The 8093-nt window shown below is 38.0% G+C and overlaps 1 pseudogene; it reads right to left on the bottom strand.

Moving 5' to 3' along the window:
• Window positions 1–2169: 2169 nt before the first annotated feature.
• Window positions 2170–2270, bottom strand: LOC143672302 (U6 spliceosomal RNA; annotated as a pseudogene).
• Window positions 2271–8093: the final 5823 nt, after the last annotated feature.

Raw genomic sequence — 8093 nt, 5'->3', positions numbered from 1 at the left:
ACTAAAATACAAGTTACCAGGAGCCGGGGTGGGGCTAGGGAATGGAGAATTAATGCTTAATAGGTACAGAATTTCTGTTTGGAGTTTTGGGAAAGTTTTGATAACAGATGCTGGTGGTGGTAGTACATTGTGAATGCAATGTCACTGAATTGTGTAATTAATTGAAAGTGGTTAAAAAGGGAAATTTTAGGTTGTATATATGTTACTGGAATAATTTTTTTTTAATCCACACAACTATATGACACAAAGAGTGAACCCTAATGTAAACTACGGACTATGGAGAGTAGTATAATTATAATAATATGGTTTCATCAGTTGTAACAAACCTAACACTAAAACAATATCCTGTCTTAGTCATCACTATAGAGCCAGCACGTAACCCAGAGTCTGTGCCCAGAACCTGGTACAAGCTCTGAGTGAATGAAAGGCTGCAAAGCCTGGATTCTTTACCACTCTGCATGTGCCTTGTTCCAAGGTCCAGGTCCTCACTGCACTCCAGTTCTGGTTATTGAATTTCTGCCTCTTCCCGGAGCCTGAGCCCCCACTCTGGTCAAGTATTGATTGCCCATATCCCAGGAACCTCACACTTGCTGGCTCCTCTTCTAGGGACCAAAGTTTTATTCGCTTCCAGATTTTGATGCCTGTTATCAGTTTCCTGCTGTCACAGTGCTGGGATTTCTTGCCTAATTCACCAGATTCCTCATTGCTAGGGTACCCCACCTATCTCCCAGAGCCTTCTATTTCTTTGGGCACAGCCCATTGCCTGCCATGGTCACATTTTGCCCGTTGATCTAGCATTTGCACCAGGTCTGAAGTAAAGAAAATCACAGGCTTTTACATCTAACACTTCCAGGTGTTACCATGCTCCTGGTTGTCTCTGGCTCCCTCTGATCTGCTGCGTTTCAATCTTGGTGCTCTTGTAACTATCACAGCTCTGGCAAGGTACCAGATCACCTAAACCAAAGCCACAGCTTGCTCTAAGGCTGAGAGAAAATTTATAAGCCTAAAGAGAAGGGGAGGAGCACAAGGAAGGAAGAGAGGAAACACCGCAGAATTCTTCCTTTCTCTTCAAAATGTAGGGCACCACGTAGTACAGGCCTAAGGTCTAAGAGGCATTTATTTCTCCAGAATCACTAACCCAGAATTTGGGTTAAAGGAGAAGGGGGATGTAAAATAGGGAGATGTCGACAAAGGTTGTAGGCACAAAATAGCTAAGCCCTGTGAAGGAGAAACTTATACCTAAAAGTCGGTATTCCTGTCTTTTCATCAACTATTTTATCATCCGAAGCCATTCTGTGACTCAGTGGGTGCCTTATGTAGAAGGTGTCTTTGAAAATCCCTCTTTCCTCCCTGCAGGTTCCAACTGAATGATTATATCACAGGTGTGCTGCATTGGTGTCAGTCCTGCGTGTGACCAGCCTGGTTGAGGTAGGGAGAGGGCCCAGAGAGGCATCTTCCAGCCAGGAATGCCTCACCAATCAAAGATAATTCTAAGAAGGAGTGATCTTCTCACTTCAATTGAAATTCAAGGTGAAGACAACCTGTGACTAATAGAGAACTGCGCGCAATTTGTTCCTTGACCTTAGATACACACGTAAAGCAGGATAAACGTCTCCCTTACTCCACGCCCACAGCCTTGTCAAGGCTCCAACTTAGCACTGGGGTAAAACACACAGGGAGCTGAATAAAGGAGAGAGCAAACAGGGCTGCGAGCAGAAAGTAGGTGTGGAGTGTAACCTAGCATTGTCTTTTTGACATAATAACGTTCAGTTTCCCAGTGGTTTACCTGGGGATTATAATTTACGTCTTAATTTACAGCACACGAGTTTGGTTTAATGCCAATTTAATTTCAGTAGTATGTAAAACCATTTCTCTTTTATAACTCAATTACCTCTCCATTCCTTTGTGCTTTACGTCTTTATATATTATATGCCCATCAACACAAAATAATCATTGTTGTTTGATGCAGTTGTCTTTTAAATCAAATAGGAGAAAAACAAATTACAAACCCAAAATCCATTTATACTTATTTTTTTTTTAGTTTGGAAAAAAGGTTTAATTGAGAAAATATAATATAATGCTAAGGGAAATTTTTCACAATGAAGACATAGCAGTTTTGCATATAATATACTTATAACATACTAGCTACTTTAGCACAGCTAAAGGCATAAAAATATGAAACGTTTCACGAATGTGTGTGTCATCCTTGTGCCATGCTAATCGTCTCTGTATCGTTCCAATGTTGATATATGTGCTGCCAAAGTGAGCGTTATATTTTCTTTTCTCTTTACCTATGTCATTGCCTTTATTTATTTATTTATTTTCATTATTTCTTCATGTGAATTCAAGTTAATATCTGTTGTCCTTTCATTTCAGACTGAAGGACTCCCCTTAGTATTTCTTATAGAGCAGGTCTGTTAGCAATGAATTCTCTCAGTTTTTGTTTGTCTGTGAATGTCTTAACTTCTTCTGCTCTTATGATATATAATTTTGCTGTTTATAGAATTTTTGGTTGACAGTCTTTCTCTTCCAACTGTGAATACATCATCTCACTACCTTCTGGCCTCCATGATTTCTGATCATAAATCAATTGTTAATCTTATTGAGAATCCCTTGCATGTTATGAGTCACTTTGCTCTTGCTGCCTCCAAGAGTGTCTCATCTTTGTCTTTCAGTAGTTTAACTGTTATAATGCGTAGATGTGGATATCTTTGTCTTTCTCCTACTTGGCATTCATTGAGATTCTGTTACATGCAAATTGATGTTTTCATCAAACTTTGGAATTTTTAGGCCATTATTTCTTCAAATAGTTTTTTCTTCTTGTTTTTCTCTCTCCTCCCCTTCTGGGACTCACATTACACATGTGCTGGTGTGCTTGATGGAGTCCTGTAGGTCTCCAAGGCTCTTTTTAGTTTTCTTCATTCTTTCTTCTCTGTTTCTCAGATTGGATAATCTCAGTTGAACTACCTCCAAGTTCACTGATTCTTTCTTCTGATTGTTCAAATCTACTGTTGAGCCTAGTTAGTGAATTTTTCATGTCAGTTAGTGGACTTTTTAAAATCATTTTTTTATTGTGAAATATAATGTATATACCAAAAAAGCAATAATTTTCAAAGCATATTTCAATAAGTAGTTACAGAAGAGATTTAAAAGTTTGATATGGGTTATCATTCCACACTTTCAGGCTTTTCCCTCTGGCTGCTCAAAAACACTGGAAGCTAAAAGAAATATCATTATAGTGACTCAGTAGTCATACTCATTTGTTAAATCCTATCTTCTCTGTTATAACTCTTCCTTATCCTTTGATCCTACTCCCAATCAATAAGGTTCCTTGGGCTGTTCCCATTCTAACACCTTCATGTTGAAAAGGGCTGTTAACAATACAAGATGGGAGATGGAACCAGCTGATGTTCGTGGAGAAGCTGGCCCCTCTGGGTTTCAGGATATATTTGGCCTAGGAACTGTCTGGAGGTTATAGGATTCAGAAAAGCAAATTTAGTACATGAAATTTCTACAGCATCTGGGTTAGAGCCCCAGGTGTTCTTCAGGGTCAACAGGAATGATGATAGTGGAGGATGGCGAGCCATCACAATTAGAAATAGCCAGCTGAAGATTGCAAAAGCAGAACCTCCAGAATAGCTTCTTGACTCCATTTGAACTCTCTTAGCTACTGACACCCCACCTTGTTACATTTCTTTTACCCCTTTTAGTCTGGAAAGCATTGTCAGTCCCATGGTGCCAGGGTCAGGCTCATCCCTGGGAGTTATGTCTTACATTTCAGGGAGACTTTCACCCCTGGATGTCATATCCCACGTAGTGGGGAGGGCAATGATTTTCCTTCAGAGTTGGGCTTAGAGAGAGAGAGACAACATCTGAGCAACAAAAGAGGTTTTCTGGAAGCAACTCTTAGGCCTTATTATAGACAGTCTTAGTTTCTCCACCTCAGACATAAGTTTTGTGAGGGCAAGCCTCAAAATCAAGGGTTTGGCCTATATTTTTGGTAGTCTCTAATGTTTGAGAGAGTACCATGGGTTTCCCAGATGGGGAAATTTAATAGTCCCTTATTTTTCTCAACTCCCTCAAGGGACTCTATCAATACTTTTTAATTATCAGCTTACCATAGTCTGGGATGTCTCTTGATATTACATTAAGCTACACAGAATTATAAGACCTCATTCCTGTTCTGGGCTCCATATGTTTCGGTTCTTTAAATGACCTATCCAGACAGATTGATTTAGATTGTGTGTTCCAGAAAATTTAGGTTCTAAACGCAATAAACCTCTCTGCCTTTGGTCTCATACAGTAGGTGAAGCTCTAGAGTATATACACTATCATCTTTTGCCACGTATTTTGATTTACCTCAGTCCCAGCTAGATCAAATTTGCTTTTATCTCCAATTGAAGCCTGATCTCTTTTTAGGTTACTTTAACTGTTATTGTATGTAACAATGCTGATTTTCAGGGCTGCAGAACTCTAGCTCTGAATCCTAGGTGTCACCAAGCTACTCAAAGTTCCAGGGAAATACCAACTTATACATATGTAACTCAGCATTTCAGAATTTAGAAATAAACTTACAGCTTCAGACTAAGTGTGGCTGCTGTAAAGAGTTTACAATCTAGGCTCCAATTTTCTGATGAATATTTTCTGAAAGAGACCATAGCATATTTGCTCTTTTGTTTCTGGGTTATTTTGCACAATATATTTTACCCAAGATTCATTCACTTCATTGCATGTCTCATGATGTCCTTCCTTTTTGTAGCCACACAGTATTCCATCATATATATCACAGTTCACATTCTTGCTTCTCAGTCTTTATAACCTTCAGTTCCCACCATGCATTGGGCATCATGGATAATGTTCAAAATAAACAAACTATGTCTTACAGTGTCCTGACTTGGTTGTACAAAGAACAAAGAACTTATAAACATAGCCTCACCAAATATAAAATCCAAACCTCCCCCAATCTCTTGTGCCTCCCCCTATTTGTTTACTCCTGGTATTTCTGTGGTATTGTTTCTGTCTTTCTGTTAACTGTAGACCATAGCATGCAATATTAGTTTTCACCCTATACCCCTTTATTATTGACTCTTTGCACAAGATCAAACCTTTGAAGAGAGTTCATGTGAGAACTTATTTATAAGTGATCCATGGCACTATACATCCCTTTTCAATCATATTCACCTTCAATATGGCAATGTTACTTATAAACCCACTGATAAACCCAGCACTCCTATCCGTTCACTTACATTTAAGTTCAACCTCATTGAGTAGCCTTTCCCTTGTCTCTAGCTTTATGCGTACCTCTAGGTCCTCTATATTCTACAGTGTAAACCTTTGAGATTACTTTTACCAGAGTCATAATAATGAAATGATACAGTATCTGTCCTTTTGTGTCTGACTTATTTCTCTGAGCATTATGTCACTCATCCATCTTGTCATGTGCATCAGGATGTCATTTCCTCTTCTGAACGATATTCCATCATATGTAAGTACCACATTTTATTAATCCACTCGTATGTTGATGGGCACTTGGGTGGTTTCCATCTTTTGGCGATTGTGAATAATGCTGCTATGAACATCAGTGTGCAAATGTCTGCTTGTGTCACTGCTTTCAGCTCTTCTGGGTGTATACTGAGTAGTGGTATAGTTGGGTCGTAGGGAAACATGTATTTAGTTTTTTGAGTTACTGCCAGTCTATCTTCCATAGCAGCTATACCATAATACATTCCCACAACCAATGTATAAGTGTCCCAGTTTCTCCACATCCTCTCCAACATTTGTAGTTTCCTGTTTGTTTAATAGTAGCCATTCTTATAGGTGTGAGATGGTATCTCATTGTTGTCCTGATTTGCATTTCCCTTAAAGCTAGTGAAGATGAGCATCTCTCATGTGCTTTTTAGCTATTTGTATTTGCTTCAGAAAAAATGTCTATTCATATTCTTTGCCTATTTTGTAATTGGGTTGTTTGTTCTTTTGTTGTTGAATTGTATAATTTCTTTATGTACACAGGATATCAAACCTTTGTCCAATAAGCGTTTTCCAAATATTTTCTCCCATTGAGTTGGCTGCCTCTTCATCTTTCTAACAAAGTCCTTTGAGGCACAGAAGCTTTTGAATTTAAGGCATTCTCATTTATAAATTTGTTCTTTCATTGCTTGTGCTTTGGGTGTAAAGTTTAGGAAGCTACCTCCTCTTACTAGAAGATTACTTGAAGATGTTTCCTTACATTTTCTTCTAGGAGTTTTATGGTACTGGCTTTTATATTTAGGCTCTTATATATTAATCCATTTGAATTAATTTTTGTATAGCATATAAAGTAGGGGTCCTCTTTCATTCTCTTGGCTATTGATATCCAGTTCTCCCATGCCCGTTTATTGAAAAGAACATTTTGTCCCAGTTCAGTGGATTTGGGGATCTTATCTAAGATCAATTGACCATAGATTTGGTAGTCTGTCTCTATACTCTTGACTTGATTCCATTGGTCGACTCCTATCTTTGTGCCAGCACCATAGCCCTTTTGACAACTGTGACTTTATAGTAAGCTTTAAAGTCAGGAAGTGTTAGTCCTCTCACCTACTTCTCTTTTAGGATATCTTAAGTATTTGAGATCTCTTTCCCTTCCAAATGACTTTAATACCTAGGTTTTCAGTGTCTTCAAAATAGGTAGTTGAGATTTTGTTTGGTATTGCATTGAATCTGTAGATCAATTTGGGTAGAATTGTCATCGTAGCAATACTCAATCTTCCTGTCCATGAGCATGGAATGTTTTTCCACCTATTTGCATCTTCTTTGGTTTCTTTTTAGAAATGTTATGTACTTTTCTGTGCACAAGTCCTTGACATCCCTGGTTAAGTTTGTACCTAGGTGCTTGGTTCTTTTGGTTGCTATACTGTATGGAAATTTTTCCTTAATTTACTTCTCAATTAGGTTATTACTTGTGTATAGAAACACTACTGACTTTTGGGTATTAATCTTATATCCTGCCACTTTGTTGAATTTGTTAGCTCAAATAGCTTTGGCATAGATTTCTCAGGGTTTTTCAAGTGTAGGATCATGTTATTTGAAAATAATGAAGATTTTACTTCCTCCTTTCCTATTTGGATGCCATTTATTTTTTTGTCCTGCCTGATAGCTCTAGCTAGAACTTCTCACACAACGTTGAATAATAGTGACAGAGGGCATCCTTGTCTCATTTCCAATCTTAGGAGGAATGCTTTCAGGCTCTCACCAGTATATATGATGCTGGTTATAGGTTTTTCATACATGCCCTTTATGATATTGAGGAAGTTTCCTTTGAGTCTTACCTTTGAGGTGTTTTTATTAGAAAAAGGATGCTGAATTTTGTCAAATGCTTTTTCAGCGTCAATCGATGTGATCATCTGACTCCTATCTTTGTGTCAGCACCATTTCAATTTCTTAATGTGCCGTATTACACTGATTGATTTTCTTAAGTTGAGCCACACTTGCATTCCTGGGATAAAGCCCACTTGATCGTGCTATGTAATTATTTTAATGTGTCATTTGATTCGATTTGCTAGCATTTTGTTGAGAATTTTTGCAACCATGTTTATTAGTGAGATCGGTCTGTAGTTTGCCTTTCTTGTAGCGACTTTTTACAATTTGTGATTGGAGTGGTTAATTTCATAAAATAAATTAGATAACATTGCTTTTTCCTCAATTTTATTGAAGAGATTGAGCAGGATTGGTGTTAGCTCTTTTTGGAATATTTGATATAATTCAGGGTGGGCAATGGTGACTCAGTGGCAGAATTCCTGTCTGCCATGCTGGAGATTTCAATTCCCAGAGCCTGCTCATGTGCCCCCCCTCCCAAAAAAAAAATTCCCCTGTGGTGCCATCTGGTCCCTGGGCTTTTCTTTGTGGAAAGATTTTTGATGACTGAATCTTTTTACTTGTAATTGGTTTGTTGACATCTTCTATTTTGTCTTGACTAAGTGTAGCTAGTTTGTATGTTTCTAGGAATTTGTTCAATTCATCTAAGTTGTCTAGTTTGTTGGTGTACAGTTGCTCATAGTATCCTCTTATGATCTTAAAAATTTCTTCAGGAAATTTTTGGTAAAATTTTGGTAATGACC

This window comes from Tamandua tetradactyla, chromosome X (genome assembly GCF_023851605.1).
Source record: "Tamandua tetradactyla isolate mTamTet1 chromosome X, mTamTet1.pri, whole genome shotgun sequence".
NCBI lineage: Eukaryota > Metazoa > Chordata > Mammalia > Pilosa > Myrmecophagidae > Tamandua > Tamandua tetradactyla.
Note: the sequence above shows the minus strand (reverse complement) of the source record. Positions and strands in the feature narration are given on the sequence as shown.